Source organism: Daphnia pulex, chromosome 12 (assembly GCF_021134715.1).
Source record: "Daphnia pulex isolate KAP4 chromosome 12, ASM2113471v1".
Lineage (NCBI taxonomy): Eukaryota > Metazoa > Arthropoda > Branchiopoda > Diplostraca > Daphniidae > Daphnia > Daphnia pulex.
The window spans coordinates 4,374,463-4,391,733 of NC_060028.1; the positions used below are offsets into that span (position 1 = coordinate 4,374,463).

Here is a 17,271-nt window from a genome sequence, read left to right on the forward strand (position 1 = left end):
TGTTAAATAATTTTCGATTTATTTATTCAATTTTGTATTTAAATAAATGAATTCAAATGTAACACAAGAGTCGTGTTGAAAAATAATCCATTTCTGTTTATCATTTTCACCATCTCTTTCTTCCCTTTTTTATTGATCGTAGGTTTTATGAGAGAAAACTAAATATAACGCGGCCAATATTCAGATTCAATTTTATATTAATAGCATCAGTAGCAATCAGAACTTTACAGGGGTGATCAGGATTATTGAACTTCTTGGTGTGAACTAATTTAGTTTCATGTGGTAGTGATGCTTGTTAGATGGTTTCAAACTTTGAATATCGTCACCCAAAGTGGCAGAAGTCAAAACGCATTGATAATTAGTGGGAAGGTTTATTTAAAAGAAAGAGAAGGAATGTTAATCATAAACAGATTAAAATATGCATATTACTTACCCAAACACACACTTCATATCTTCATCAAAACTAAAACAAAACAACTAAGTCAGCTTTGTCAATATCAAAGGATTGAAGGGAATTTTTCAGCACAAGCATTTTAGACACCAAATGGATCAATATAGTTGAAGGGGTTGCTATGGTAATGTCAGGATGTGCCACTAATAGTGTTTTTTGTCCAGAAATTGCTGTGTATAAAAAAAATTTTATCAAAATCTACATTTTTATTTGAAAAACAATTTACGTGAGAGCCAGCACTTACTGACAGCACGAGAGGAATTGGTGATAAATGGCAGAAAAGCTTTTTGAAGTTGCTGACAAAGTTCTCCAGTTGGTCTGAGGACTAATGCACGAGTGACTTGCTCTTTGGTTGTCTGTTTCTCTGTCGGGATGTTCTGAATGATGAATTTAATGTTATGAAAATTTGAGTTTTAATCACTTAAGATCTATAACAAATGAATCATTAAATATGCACACAAAATGTATAGTTGTATTACATATAAAGGGATACCTTGTCACATTTGAAGTTGCTGGAGATGAGCACTGGAGAAACAGAAACATGATCTATATTCAAATTTTGTGGAAATAATAAACAATAATAAAAAAGGTTTATAAAATTGATGAGTCTCATTACCTTGTGAAAGACAGTAAAGTTGTCGAGGTTTAATCACTATAATGAGAAATGTTTTGTTTGTTTATGTGGCAAAAACCCATTCGTTTGACAAGCAGGCTATTGAATCATGTCGTCTGCTAGTGAATTCAATTAAAAATCAATCTGGGTGTCTTTTTCTTTCGCAGATATCTCACGAACAAGGAAAATAGTAATGCAAATTTAGTCTTTTCCGTTAGATGAAAAGTTCATCTTTCAATTAGAGGTGGTTTGATCGTCTAATTTTAGAAGACATTTTTTTCCTATATTTTAGAAGTTTCCCCTTTTTTTCTCCTTTTTTGCTTCCAATCTCCCGTTAATATTGTTAATTGTTGTAAAATTAAGTCATAATATATGTAAAAAGTCATTCTACGTGGAATGAGGTAGTCGCGTCGTGATCGGAGCATCACGAGAGCGTCAAAGTCCCGAAAACCGTTTTCGTCGCCCCCCCCGCCCAATTTCCCAGGGACCTCTCAGGGTTAATAGTATTTGGAGGACTGTCGGAACTTTTTTTTTCTTCAAATCTCTCACTCTTAAAAGGCGGTAAGCCTTCGACTTTTTAAAATAAGAATTTTAAAAATCTCTCAGGGATAAAGCTTAGAAAGGACTTCAAGAATATTTATACTAACGAAAAACAACAACTGAGTACTGGAAACACCTTCAGAGACAGAAAATTCACAAATGACTCTTTATTTATTTTATTGGTCCCATGTTGCCCAGCAATATGGCCTTCCAACCATTTAGTTTTTGAGGTAATTTTCACTTTTAAAACTTACCCATTATACTGTATTTAAAGAATAAACACGTATAGTAAATTTTTTTAGTTTTCCTCAAATTACGCTTGGAGCGTGAGGGTGGCATTGGCTGAGATTTTGAAAGAAAGAATGTATATTAAAATTTCTATACCGCACTTTCTCACATAATAAAATTTCAGAATTTTCAGAATTTCAGAAAAAGTTCAAATGACGGTTAACAAGGAAAGCAATGAATCAGTGACGTGTAGTTAAAACCTGACATGACAAAGTAAAAAAGTGTGTCTTAAGGAGTTTCTTGAAATCTAGTTTGATGGTTGTGGAGCGGATGGCAGGTGGTAGTTTGTCCCAGTAGTGCGGAGCATATGTTGTGAAAGACCTCTTCTGGTAGGCCGGCTTTTGTGTGGTGCTCTTCTTCTTCCTTCTTCTCGTGGTTGAAGACAGAACTCCAAGGCTTCTAGCCCCGATGCGAGTGCCGAAGTGACCAGGGACGTGGAGTCGAATGCCCTTCTGATGTTAGACGGGTGCAGTTCCTTGCAGGCAGTCAAAGACGAGGAGTAGGATCTTAAAGAGGACTCTGCAGTCAATTCAGGCGGAATCTTGAATCCTCTCTGGATTTTGCACAACGGAAAATGAGACGGGCAGCTGAGTCCTGTATTGACTAGTAGTAGTCTTACTTTTTTCTGTTAAAGGCCAAACAGCAAGGAGTTTGCGTAATCGAGGTGTGTGATGACAAGGGAGTGCACGAGGATCTTGGTGGCATCGGTTGTCAGATGACCTTTTATCTTGCCCAGCCGATAGAGATTGAAGTTGGCGACCCTCGCGATGGCAGAAATCTGTCGATCCATTTTCAGATCAGAGCTAAGTTGAACGCCCAGAACCCTGGCTGATGTTTAGGGTTCGAGAAGGTTTACACCGGCGCGTAGGTGAAGCGTCATTAGCTTGATGGCGAGTTGGGGGGGGGGGGGCAAAGTAGATGACTTCGCTATTTGGTGGGTTTGATTTGAGCCAGATGTATGAAAACCAGTCAATTAGGTCACCGGCGCACTTTGACAAGATCCTGAGTGCGTTGAACTGGTCAAGACAGTCCAGCAAAAATCCAAATTTGAGGTAGGTAGCGGTATCGTCCGAGTACTGCTGCCGTGCTCTTCCGTCACCAGATACAAGCAGTTGACGTAAATAGAGTATAGTTTTGGCAGTACTGATCCCTGGGGGACTCTTTATTTAACTTTGACCGGTTCGGATGCGACACTGTCAATTACGACAGATTGAGTCCTATTCGTCAAATAGGAGGCAATCCTGGCCAAAGTCTTTCCTCGAACGCCAAGAATTCCGTGATCGATTGTGTCAAATGCTGTGCTTAGATCAAAGAGGAGAACAGGACAGTCATGTCCGTGGCTTGCAGCTTGAAGCAAATCATTTTGAAGTGCAAGAAGCGCAGTCTCAGTTGAGTGAAATGGACGATACGCAATCTGAGCAGGTGAGAGAATGTCGTGGGTGGACAAATGAATATCAAGCTGTTTTGAGACTATTTCTCCAGGACTTCAGAAATGAATATGAGGTTTGTGACGGATCGATAGTTGGAAAAGACCTCTTTGTCTAGTGTTGGCTTCTTGAGCAGAGGTGTGATCAGGCCATGCTTAAACTGTTAGTCATCTTTTAGTCCAATTAGGGTATGCCTAAAGCATGGTCTTCCCTAAATTGTGGGGAGCGGGGTGTGAAATAGCCATGACAGAGACGTTCAGGCCAGCGACGTTCTAGCCAGCAGCCTCAAAGTTCACGGACTGACATTCATTCCAAGAACTTCATGGCCAACAACCATTCTATTGGAACCTTTTTTATATGTACTGACGCTGTATTTGAATTTACCAATGTGTGTTTTGATTGTATATGCTTAATAAGCATATTTATTTAATAAATTTATTTAATCTCTAGGATTATTTGTTAGAGGACGTTTTGCCAATGTACACAGTTGAAAAGAAAGGTTTTCGAAAATTTGTAAATAGGCTAGCAAGTAAAATTCAGATTAGGTGCCGAAGATTCTTCACCAATAAAGTGAATGTCCTTTTTGCCAAAGGGAAGGAAAAACTTATGAAAGATCTTTCAAATGCCAAATACGCTTGCACAACAGCTGACTGTTGGACAATTCGACGAAAAAGCTTCCTTGATGTGACAGTGCATTGGCTTGATTCCAATTTGCAGGTGAATACTTTAGTAGATATTACAAAACTGTTTACTAAAGCTTTAACAATTTCTATTATAGAGGAAGAGTGCATGTTTTGCAATTCGTAGAATCAAAGGTTCACACACGTACGATATTATTACCAGAGAATTAGAGGCCATTCACGATGAGTTTCAGTTAACTTCAAAACTAACTGCAACTTTTACTGACAGTGGTAGCAATTTCGTTAAAGCTTTTCGATTGTTTGGGAAAGATATTACATCCACCTCAAGTACAAACACATTGAAAGCAGTGGAAGAAATTGAATTATCAACTTCAAGTTCGTCTGACAGCTCTTTCAGCGATCCTGAGAATTTGCAAGAGAGTCAGATCGAAGTTTCAGAAGAGGACGAAGAACTAGTCTTTTTCCCTATAACAAAGACTCTTAATTTTAATTCTGATGCTTGCGTCCAATCGGCGTTATTCTACTTCCTCACAGACGATGTGTTTGCCATTCCCTCAATTTGTTGGCGACAGCTGACATAAAGAAAATTACTGATCGGAGTTTTTTAAATGTGTTCGAATCAGTTGATTCAAAACTGAGATCAGTTTGGAACAAACAATCTAGAAGTAGGAAGTCTTCAAATGTAATTAATAAAGAACTTGGGAAGCTTTTTGTTACACCAAATGACACTTGATGGAATTCTTATTACCGTGCAATGAAAAGAGTGAAGAACTTTCTTTTAAAAAAACACCAGAAACACAACACCAGTTCTTGCGTTACAACACTGCTCTCCCTTCATCCGTATCAGTCGAAAGGCTCTTTAGTGTAGCTGGAAGCATTTTTAAGCCAACGAGATCAAGGTTGAAGGACAGGAATTTTGAAATGCTTCTTTTCCTCAAAGTCAATGGGTACTAAAAATATAATGTCTTGTAGATTCTAGCTTCAAAAAATAAATGTATTTTGCGTAAGTGGTTTTGTGTTGAAAACGTATGTACTTTCCCCCTTTGCCATCTAGCGGCGATCGCAAAAGAGATCGCGACCGCGATTGTTTTTTTTTCTGTTGATCGGGACCGGGATCGCGATCAAAAAAAAAAGATCAGTCACAACACTGATGCTTATCTTGTGTCAAATTTTTTTTTAAATTGTATTCTTCATTGCAGAATAGGAGTTAATAATGGACTTATCTTTCATTTTAAATCCCTACATACTAATACATAGTCACGATTAGTTTTTCTTATTTTACAAATCCCAATTTCTGTTTAATCGTCCCTAAGATACCCACATTCATATTTTGTGGTTTTGACCCTTCTAACCCCAACGTTCATGTAGTGCGACCAAGTAAGACATGATTTTCGATGACTCAAAGTCACAGATTGACGGAGAAGACAAGATGGCAAGCAGATCCAAGGCACAGAATTCTAGCAGAAACTTACGATTCAGTGAAGATGTGGAAAGTTACCAACAAAATATAAAAAAAGATGGTGGTGACTGCAGATTTGTTCACAGCTTTAAATAGGGCTGGGCAGGTGGCTGAGATGAAAAGAGAGGTAGAGAGACAATCTTGATAACTAAAACTACAACAATATCAATCGCAACTACTCAATAACTGATTTCAACCAAACAGTAATTTGGCTGAAGCGGTTTTGAAAGGAAGAATAATGAGATGAGCGACAAACGCTGGAAGGATTTTAAAGTTGTAATATGAAAAACATCCTAAGATATTCCTTTCCGTCCGAGTTTCTAAAATTTTTTGTATGCTGATGTTCAACCTAGCTCCTCTCCCATTATAGTCGATTGCAGTCCATTGTATAAAAAAAAACAGACAAACACTGTTAGTAACCATACCATCATTTGTATAAAATGTCCTAAAATTCAGTCTTAAATTGGTGTCAGAACAAGTTTTACTTCGCAATAACAAAGCATGGGACAACATCCAAAAAAGACCAAGTAAGGACGAGTAAAAGCATTTCATGTGGGGGACGATGAGGTGGAGAGGCAGGTGAGGAACAGCCGGAAGTTGCCTACGAAGCAAATTGGCGGTCGTAGTGAGAGAGCGAATTTGATTAGACAAAGATGCGTTCCATAAAAAAATACTAACATTCTTCGCAAGAAAGAGTAGGAACGATGTGGGTAAATGGTTGTGGAAAAAGAGCATAATTTTCGATAGATTCTATGACGAACATGAGGAGTGGTAGTAAGCGATATATTATAGGTTGGCCGGAAGGGCAGCGTAGTTTTTTAGAGTAGAGGGAAAAGCGTTTAAGATTTCAATGATTTCAGGGAGATGTTTACACAATGGTTCCAAGGATAGAACGAAAGAGCGTTGGGGAAAAAACTTCACGGATACCAGCAGCCACCAGGGGAAATAGTTGATGACTACGCGAAGAGATTCAAAATTGTAATGCTATGGTTGTACGGAGGTTATATGTAGGTAAATCCAGCGCAGATGACAGTTCTGAGACAGTTTCTAATTAAGCTGGACGGGGAGATCCAGCGTCCGATTCGATCCGTTGCTTCTTAAAACCGCTTAAATCTATATTTTTCATTTAAATACATATTTTTGTTTAAAGTATTTCATGGTAGGCCAAGGGAAATCATGGCAAGCCATTTTTGCCACTTTTCATAGAATGCATAAACCAAAAAAAATGCAAAACAGCTATGTAATGTAAGCTTAACCTAAAATCAAATCAAAAACCTAAAATAGTGTCTGATTTTGACGTCTCATGCAGTCGATATTGTTTGTTACAAGAAAGCAACAGACAAGAGAGATTATCCGTGAACTAATACGCTAATATACGTTAAAATAGTGGCCTGGAATCTGCCAATTTTCCCGTTGCTTTCCCCACCACCGACGCTGTGATAATTGGCGAAGACCTCCCTCGCTCCGTTTGGCCAGGAATTACACGAACAGTTGACATCGCCACGACGCGGCGTTAATTTTATGGTGGAACCGATTCCTGTACACATCGATCGGACAAACATTTTTCACTGCATCATTTCTTTCTTCTTGAAGGATAATTATGATTCTGCTATACTTACCTGTGATGGACATGATCGTGGCGTAAGTGACGCACCATTCGTCACCGAACGGCATCATCATCATCATTACAAAAAAGCAGCTTTTGATACCGCCGTTCTGTGATCAAATATTGGAAACCAAAAAAAACGTATAAGAGAAACAAGATTGAAGTTATTTGAAAAACTTAAGTCCTGATAAAAAAAAGTGTTAATTAAGATTGACAAGGGAAGGCAGTCAGCATTGTAAGTCTTTGTATTTGATCGGAAGAAGAGATCTTTTACACTAAACTCTCACATGAATCCGTCTCTTAATCATGAAGAGGGTTTAACACATATGCAAATAGAAAAAAAATATTCCCATTTGAGAAGTTCATCGATATAGATGAATAAAATAAAACACACGGGTGAAGAAGAGAGAACTTAGCTTGTAGCGAAACGAACTAATAATCACAGATGCTAGCTACACTAAATGGGCGATGAACTAACGAAAGGGAAAACGTCGCGCTTACGACATTGTTATCAAGTAATGCCCAAAGAGGGAGACGTACTAATGGTTCGGATTATAAACTTGTAAACAGAGAGTGACGATACAAAAATCCTAATTTATCCGAATCCAGCGATAGTTCCAGATTTAGCAACATCCAATTCAGTAGTCATCTTGTGTATTTCTCATGGGTCATAATAAGCGACAAGAAGAAACAAAAACAAATTAAACACACATCATTTGCACTTAATAAAGCTAGGCACATTAACAATTTCTGTCTACCTATTGACTGAAGTACTGGAAAAAAATAAGGGCCATATTAATTTGAAGTTTTCTGACGCAGCTTGGATCAAAAGTTAAGCTTCCGCGCCAAGAATTAAATTGTAAATTATCATAGCATAAAGATAAATTGAGAATTTCAGTTTCAAAACTTCTCAGTATTAAAGGCCGGGTTCAAGCATAGAACTAAAGCCTTTACAAAGATGTCTAATCATTCATTTGCTATATTTTCTAGTCCTATAGATGTCCTAGAACTGTCTACTATAGATTCCTTCTTGCTAAAACATCGGGACTAAGTTTGCACACAATTTAGTTTTGGCCGTTCGCTTTATGATGTTCAGTGTCATTGTAAAGCGTAATAGATAGCAGTCTAATCTGAGACACTGATATAATAGAATTTAATTCTCGATTATATTGGAATCAGGGCAGTGGCCTAGAGTGGCACGGAATCTCCAATCTCATCAAACTTAACGCCATTCGATAGAGCTCGTTAAGCCGATTCGAATGGTATATGGGAAAGTTTGTGCAAATGAACTTACTTTATAGTTTTGATATGACCCATTCTCAAGAAACAACGTAATTATTTTTTTTAATTTTCGGTATTAGAAAATACACAAACAATTATCTTGTTTATATTAGCTTAAAAACATAAGACAGCATGAAAAAACAGCTCTTAGTTTGTCTGAAGGGAAATGAGTTCAACAAGCAATACGTGGCAAGACTAACATTAAGATAACTAGTTGAACAGTCAATCCATTGAATCACATTTTTCGAGTAATTATAATAATCCCATTAGCTATTATCCAGTGGGAGAGAATGGAAGGCAACTCTAGTTGTGTTTCAACTTTTTCTTCGAATTTTTGGATGAATCTTCTGTAGAAAAAGACATGGAATTAGAAAAAATTTAGTTAAAATCACACATACTATTAAATAACTTACCAGACTAGGTGGATCAAATTAATCATAGATTGTTTTATAAAAGATGAAAAAGTTTTTTTAATGAATGGTGTTGGGGCGTAGACGGAAAGTTAAAAATTTGGTTGTTGAGTGGAGGGAAGTTACATGTGTTCATTGTTCATCGATAGTTTCTTGAACTAACTTGCCCTTAACTTAAGAGGAATCCAGAAATGCTTGTTACAAAATGTTTTTACCTTCTCATCGAGAAACATGTTATGTTGATCCTTCAATTTGGCTGACGAAGGCTTGTTCTTCTCTTCGGCATCCAGTACAAGATTGTCATCTGCCATCTAAAATAAATAAAATTGAACAGTTAAACCCTGTCTTCAAACTAGGTGTATCAAATGTGACATAGATTCCTCTTAAGTTAACGGCAGAAACTATCAATGAACAATGAACACATGTAATTGATCAACTTCCCTCCACTCGTCAACCAAATTTTTAACTAGCCTTTCCTTCTGTTTTCTAAAGCAATCCAGAAATGTTTGTAAACAATTACCTCATAAATCACACAGAAATTTAAGTGTTTTCATGTGCTAACAACTTATGCAAGTTCAGTTGTGCCTGATATAAGCGTACTCGCGTGTGCGTCGCACAAAATGTCGAACATGAAACCTTTGACGACGTGACGCCTTCAGAGTTCAGCCGTTCAACGAAACCAGAATAAAATATCGATAGTATAAAATTGGATTGTCGCAAACTCTTTTTATAGTGTTTGTGATTTATATAAAATTAATAAAATGAGAAGAGGATCAAGCCCAGGTGGGAGAAGATTTTTTCGGAATAATTCTAGAGAACGAGGTCCAAGTCGAAGACGAGGTCGGGTTTTTGTTTTAGAAAATGAGGAAATCAGTCAAGTGAAACAAGAACGTTTAGACGAAGAAAATAAAGAGAGAAATGGACAAGTCGAAGATGTGGCTACTGAAACGGCTGACAAAAATACTTCTTCAGAGCCAAAACCTCCGCCAGGTAACCCTATACAAATTTTCACTGTCAACGCCTTCCCAACTTGGAGGAAGACATTTTTTCGTGATTGGTGGGAAAAGGGAAATTCTATTTGGGCTCTCTGTAACCTGTGTGATAATGGGCATTACTTCTCTTGGGGGGGGGGGGAATCATCATTCTCAAATTTTAACACCCCATTGATGTTGCTTCGTCCGAAAGAGTATGGTAGTATTTCCAATTCTCAACAAAAAATCGACAGTTTTGCGACTCCCACCAAAGTACACCAAACAAGACAACAGCAGCTGGACCAAGTTTTGAGCAAAGTATTTAAAGAGGATAATCTTCCTCTGAATTTATTGACAAGACATGCCTTCCACTCTTGGGTGATATATTTGATAATTTAAATAATATATTTGATAATTTTAATAATATTATCACTATTCTAAAAAAAAATTTCTATACAGCTGTTGGCCCCGGGATATTATTTGCCTTGTCCACAGAGATTGCGGAACACGTTAATTCCAGGATTTTATGAAGAGAAGAAGAGAAAACTAATGGCGAAATCAACTGAATGCACTGCCTTGACCATCATTCTCGATATTTGGTCTTCGAAGAACATGCTGGATTTCGTCGGTTTTCTTGTCAATGAGTATCGAACCCTTTAACGCGTTTCTTACCCTGACTCAAATGAAAGGGAGCCACACTGCCCAGGCTATTGTTGCCGAATACGAGCACGTAATTAAAAGTTGGAAACTTCCCATCAGCAAGGTAAATTTTTTCTCCCTTTATCGTTTAAAAAGTAATATATTTAGTGTCGATTAAATATTTCAGATTGTTCGAGTAGTTACAGCCGGTGGTCCAAATATGCTTGCTTCTGATTTTGACATTCAACTGCCTTCTTGGCAATCTTTAGTTGGCACCGCCCCAACTGTAACTGAGAGTTTTTTGCTCGCTCGTTACCTGAATGAAACTTCGAACCCGACGAGACAATCGAGATTGAATTTAACCATCGATCAAGCCCCTTTGTGGCACCTTCGAGATTTTAAAAGTCTCCTTTCGTTTTTTTTCTTGATTAGGAAATATAAAAATTTAGTTTTCGTATTGTTTTTTCTGTTTGTCATCTTATACTCTCACTGTTGCACGCTGTTGCACCTCTTGTGTGGAATAAAATCTCAGTCTTTTGTTTTTCAAATTAGGGTGGGTCAAAATTTTTTTCTAATACGACTATACTATATGAAATATGACGCTAGTTGTTCGTGTGCCCGTGGTCTCGCAAAATTGAATTGAAATTTGACCCGTTTCAAAAATCTTGCATTGGTAAACCGTTTTTCGGGCAAAGTTTTCTTGAGACTGGGTGGTGGGAGCAACCAGAACTTTACAGGGGTGATCGGGATCGGGATCGGGAGGACCTCTTGGCTTGCGCTAATTTAGTTCTATGTGGTAGCGATGATTGTTGAAACAAATGAAAGTCTTCCGGTGTAATCTTGTCTTAGGTTCCAAGAGATGCATCTTCGATAATTAGCTCCGTAAAACCATTATATATCGACGCGTCTCAAGTTCTTCACTTGCACTATAGAATTTCTTATACTACATCATTTGCGGCGGCTTTACTACAAACATGCACCTCTTCAGCAACTACACCCAATAATGCTCTTGTTCATGCTCAACCGCGACTAGGGTCCTTTGATATCTGAATTTCATCAATAACAGCAGCCTATGAAAATTCAAGTTTTCATCAACATAATATCATAATCAGGCACTTGAATAAATAATTTAATTATATTGGCAAATTATACATATTTCTTATGGAGTGTTCACTGAGATCATTTCAACAGTGCAGGATACATGGGAAGAAGGGGATTTATCAATATCATTAGCAAAATTTCTTTCTTCTCCAGTTACTGAATCACATGGACAACCACGCTGATTGCATTTGCAATACACTTCAGATGCAGACACAGCCAGAGCATTGCAACAATTAGTCTTCACCAATCACATGAACTTTACAACAAATACTGTGTGACTTCTTTTTTCCTTAGAAAATGAATGAAAAAGTGGTAAACATCTCCAATAAGATCACAGCGTCTAAGTTTGAGAAGTTCAGGGTTCCCAAATTGAGAGACAAGTTCCCAACTTCAGCATCCTAGGTCTTACGACACCTAAAAAATACATAAAGTTATAAAAGATTGCATGATTGTTTCCATTCTAGCTTCTCTAGACCTATTTCTTGATTGAAATAGTTCCATAAACCTGCTGCAGTTACCTTACCATATCAATTGTCTACAAGTATTTAGGCCAAAGGATTATCAACTCCAACTGGTTTAAAAATGGTTACGTCATCATTTGCTACTTCAACCTAACAAAATAGTTAAATCTGTAAATATATAATAAATCAAGTACAAATCAATTCGCAAATCTGTTAGTTCTTCATTACAGTCAATACTTACAAGAATTTTTTCCACATGCTAGGAACCAAGTTCACCAGTTCACCAACAAAATAGGGAAAGCGAGTAATTTCTGAGCCACAAATGTCAACTATCTGCCAATCTGGTACAGATTTGATAGGTAAAGGAACCATCAGTTGTGACACTGGAGACATCATGGTCTTTTTTTTCTTATAAGAATCCTGCAAAAATTAAAATTTGAAACACAATTCAGTATTTCACAAGATGAAGTCAATAACAAACGCCAGAAGCAGACTGGCTGTCACAGATTACCGTCGTCTGCTAGTCAACAATCAAGCTAAAAGTCAATCTGGGTGTGTTTTTCTTTCGCAAATATCTCGCGAACCACAAAAAACGCATCACAAATTTAGTCTTTTCGGTTAAATGGAAAGTTGTTCTTCCCATTAGAACTGACTGGACCCTTTAATTGTGTGGAATGATATGTGCAATCTATTTTAGAAGTTTCCCCTTTTTTTTCCCTTTTTGCTCCCAATCTCTCGTTTTTTTCGTTAATACTTAAAAAATTTAGTCATGACCTATGTAAAAAGTCATTCTACATCGAATAAGATTAGTCGCGTCGCGATCAGAGCAGCACGAACGCGTCACAGTCCCGAAAACCCCTTCGACCAATCACGAATCGCCCCAATTCCCCAGGGACCTCTCACAGTTAAGACTATTTGGAGCGCTGTCGGAACTTTTGTTTCTTCAAATCTCTCACCCTTAAAAGGCGGTAAGCCTTCGGCTTTTTAAAATAAGAATTTTAAAAATCTCTCAGGGATAATTATGGTGAAACAGTGCCATTGTGGGAAACCGTCGTAGAGCTCGCAGAAGAATTAAGACAAGCTTCTGCCGAAGAGCTTCTGCCGAAGATCGCATATTTTTTATGAGCGTGAAGATCTTGAGCAAGAGCTGCAAGATACAATTTTTTGTTTAAACAAAGCGACAATGGAGGCTGTCAACAACAAGTCAGGGTACTCTTTGGCTTCATCTCTCAGGTCTACATGTGTAGCACACCTTCTTCAATTGGTAATAAAAGATGGAATAAAAGCAATGGGAGTAATTTATTAATTTTTGCTAATTTTTTGGCTGTTGTATATTAACAATATTTGTTTTCCTTTTATAGAAAATGCTTGCACAGACTATTACAAACACGCCAGTAAAAAAAACTCAGTAAGTTCTCGATACTGAACTGATTTTGAACTTAACAAATCTTATACTTCCGGTGAGTAATGATGCTAGGTGGAATTCCCAATACTACATGTAAAGTGATCCTAATTCGAGTCTTCGATATTGCTCCTGAACTTAATGGAAAATTAAACGTAAAAAAAACATGGGAAATTGGAGACATTTGAAATTAAAATAATCAAGGAGTTGATTCTCATTCTTGAAAGGTTTGAAGATGCTAGTGACGTCTTTCAAGCCGACTTTTTGAACTGTGAGAAATTTGATCCCTGCCTACTTAGACTTGGTTAACAAACTTTCTATAACTATGGAAAGCAGGTGCCAAATCCCAAAAGTCCTTTGACTGAAAAAAACAAAAACTGCAAGGCTGTTGCAAAAGGATTGCTCGCCTCTTTAACGTCAAGATTTTGCTATGTGCTGATGGACTCGTTCTTGGTTTTGGGAAACTAAACATTTTTTAGGTCTTTCATTACAAATTATTTACTTGGATTTTGATAGGTGCCATTCTTGATCCGCGTTTCAAAAAAACCGGATAAAATCATCTGGATTCTCGGAATGTCAGGTGTTAGAGGCTGTAAGGGAGGAACTAGAAAGAAAATCAAAAGCTCTGCGTAAGAAAAAAGTTAAGTTTAAAACTAAAATCAATTCTCAAGTTTTTTAATCTTTTTCACATGTGATCACAATCATGACAGTGCTACAACTAACTCTGACGAATCTAATCAAACTGAAAACGTAATTTTTCCCCCACCACCGAAGAAAAGCCGAAAGGGGTGTACAGTACTGTTATCAACGAGCCCATCCGTCCAAATTCTGCTTCCCCATCTATACATGGTTTTGAAAGAGTTTGAAGCTTGCATTAATGAGCCAAATGTGTGAATGGAAGAAGCTGTCGATCCTTTAAAGCCAGAAGGATAATACAAACCAGTTAGACCACCAGGGTTTTGGAAACTAAATCAGAATCTTTTTCCTATTTTGGGGCCATTGCTCGGGATCTTTTTTGAATCCCAGCATCTTCTGGAAGTATCGAGCGTGTGTTAATAAGCACAGCAAGTGACATTATGTCTGCAAAATGCACAAGAACTAAGCCAACCTTGCTGTAGAAAATTCTCTTCATTAAACGGAATAACAAATTGTGATTTTCGTATTTTCTTTACGTTTAATGAAGGGAATATTTTCTAGTAATTCTGTTTTATTTCAAATACTTTTTTTTGGCAAACATATTTGTTTGAATCAAAAAATAAATTGTGCAAGTCAACGTTTTTTTGTCTTTTTCCCGTTATCTTATCTTATCTTATCGATATCTGAAGGAAACAAAATTATCTGTATCTTAACTGTAATCTTAACTTATTTTCACATTATCTTCGGTTTTTCGGTAAAAATGATTTAAAAGTTATCTTTAAATTATCTAAAATTTTCAATTTTAACTTTTCTTTCAAAAATTGTCAGATGCAAAACACCGGCCGGTGGCCCTTTTTCCCGTACGACAAAAAGAGATCTAGTCGCCGGTGTCATTATTAGTTTTATGTTTCCCATTTCCGCCGTCTTCAATTTCTATTCATAATTGGATAAATACATTCCTTAGTTATCATGTAATCTTTTAATTTTTATTCCTCCTCGATAGTCATTGTAGTTTATTTTTGTAAACGTCCCTACAGTGTTTACAAAAAAATGTCGCCATTTCCTGCCCCAAGGGAAGAATGGAAAGAAGACACGAAGGAAGAAACGAAGAGGAGACAAAGGGGTGTGCGGGGTTCTCTTTCCTCGGGGCAGGATATAGTCTTTGAAAACAAAATGCTTTTACTTAAAAATTAATAATAAATAAACTACAATGACTATCGAGGGGAAATTAAACTTAAAATATTACCTGATAACTAAGGAATGTAGTTATCCAATTAAGAATAGCAACTAAAGACGACTGAAATGGGAAACATAAAACTAATTATGACTCTGGCGAAACTCCATAAGCCGCCATGCAAGAACAATTACCCAGTTCGTGTCCAAAATTTGTTTCCGCTTACATAAAACTGGCAACTTCGGACGTTAGCCTAGTCTATTCTGAAAAAGATACGAAGAGGGTAGAAAATTCCCTATCATATTTGTACCAAATAAGGAAAAATCGATGTAATTGTGTACTACATAAAGCAAATTGAAACTTTTTTTGAAGAATTTGCCCCACATAGCCCCGGTCTCCCCTACTATATACATCAACATATAATGAATTATGGCATATATATACTAAATGGTGAAAGGTCCGTTTTGAAATGGGAGGAGCTTATTCCAACTTTAAAGGAGAATTTCACATGCTCTTGTGGATTTTGAAAAGAAATAAAAAAACATCACGCGGATTAGCGTGAAAAAATGAGTAGACCTATATTTATTTAGAATATATCTCTTATTTATGCAACGACCCTATTATCATCAAGGAAAGGAAAGGTTTCATCGTATAATATGCCGTCTCAATAAAGAAAACGGGACTTTTCAAGTCCTATCACGAGCAAATTATGGATTATTTTCAATTGGGATGTAAGATAAAAATCGAATTGCATCATCAACCAGTTGAACTTTATTTGTCTCTTCGTCTGGTAATACACAGTGAAGAACTCACAACCAAAATTCGTCCCGTTTACGTTGCATCAGTTCAGGCGGACGGTAGCGTGTCATTAGATGACAGTGTAGAAAACGGGGAAATATGAATCCGGAATTATAAGCCGTGTTGTTACGTTTTCGTCGGCATCGTGTGGCCTGGGATGGTGACATAGAAAAGGCCTTCCTCCAAATTTAAATTCACTCCGAGGATAGAGATGCCCTACGCTTGATCTGGGTTGATGATTTTACCAACTTATCACTGGAAAAGAAACAATTCTTAAAATTTCTCAGAAATTGGTCCAAATCACAAAACTCGTGATATCTCGGTCATCTGTAATAATTATAAAAAATCATTTTTGATTCTGAAAGACCGATGAAAAGATTCATTTTCTATGAATTAGTTTTTTTTTCTCGAGCCGAATATACGACGAAAATCGATGTGGACAGAGGGAAGACTTTCAGTCTTCGTTATATTTCGCGAATTTCAATCCCGATTATCACGGACACTAAAAAAGGAAAAAAATGGATTTAGTTTCCTTGGAATCGCCTTGGAATTCTGAACAGGATAGACCTATTTAAGATTTTCCCAATCCCTTTCTGAATTCCTTTCCGAAAACTGCATCCTGAAAAAGGGGGCTTTCGTATGCTTTGAGTCGGATATCACTTTTTAAAAACGTGTTTTTAACACCATCTACTAGGAGAGGTAACCAAACGCCATTAGAGCAGAATAATCGAGGTACACCGGAATTCTGCATGGAGTAGAGAGCGGATATGCTGTTAGGCAATAAATTGGTTTGAATTTTTGTCGCTAGATGCGGAGTGCTGGAGTAGGTGAAAATCGAAGCACGAAGTTCAGAGAAAATCGAAGCATGTGTACTACTTCATGATCGAAGCATTTTGTGTCTAGAAGACTTGAGAATTGCGCCTTCTCCTTTCTTCTTAGTATACATTAGCAGTTGCAGCATTGCATATCCCCATGGTCTACCAGGAGAGGTACCCAAACGCCATGGCAGCAGAATAATCAAGGGACTCAGAAGCTTCCCTAATTGGCCGCTTGGATCGCGGGCGTAGCTTGGTCAGAACTCTTCAATGCTGCCATTGCCGCCAATTGCCGCTGGCGGCTTGGGGTGGGATTCCACGAATATATCGAGAGAGGGGGGAGAGGGAGACTGTGCAACACACAACAGCTGGTGGCCAAGCCACGCCCGCAATCCAAGTGGCATTTTGAGGAAGCTTCTAAGTCCCTTGATTATTCTGGCTGACAAAAGGGATAGGGCGTTTGGGTACCTCTCCTGGTAGACCGCGATATCCCTATGAAACTTTTCAATAACTTAGGGTTAGTAAAATCTTTGAATCTAAACGATTAGCATTCATTTT

At 37.5% G+C, this 17,271-nt stretch overlaps 2 long non-coding RNA genes across 5 annotated transcripts; both read right to left on the minus strand.

The window, feature by feature from the left end:
* Window positions 1-179: 179 nt before the first annotated feature.
* LOC124208504 lies at window positions 180-1,540 on the minus strand. Its single transcript, XR_006880477.1, has 4 exons — window positions 1,068-1,540; window positions 945-997; window positions 696-828; window positions 180-621 (listed from the first exon to the last, which is right to left on the minus strand). It is a non-coding gene; the product is annotated as an uncharacterized LOC124208504 (long non-coding RNA).
* A 9,905-nt stretch (window positions 1,541-11,445) lies between these two features.
* Window positions 11,446-12,906, minus strand: LOC124208960. 4 transcript variants are annotated; one of them, XR_006880733.1, is made up of 4 exons: window positions 12,663-12,906; window positions 12,130-12,308; window positions 11,951-12,056; window positions 11,446-11,841 (listed from the first exon to the last, which is right to left on the minus strand). It is a non-coding gene; the product is annotated as an uncharacterized LOC124208960 (long non-coding RNA). The 4 variants fall into 4 exon arrangements; XR_006880732.1 differs by lacking the exon at window positions 12,663-12,906 and adding an exon at window positions 12,400-12,652; XR_006880731.1 differs by lacking the exon at window positions 12,663-12,906 and having other exon boundaries at window positions 12,130-12,648.
* Between the last annotated feature and the right edge of the window lie 4,365 nt (window positions 12,907-17,271).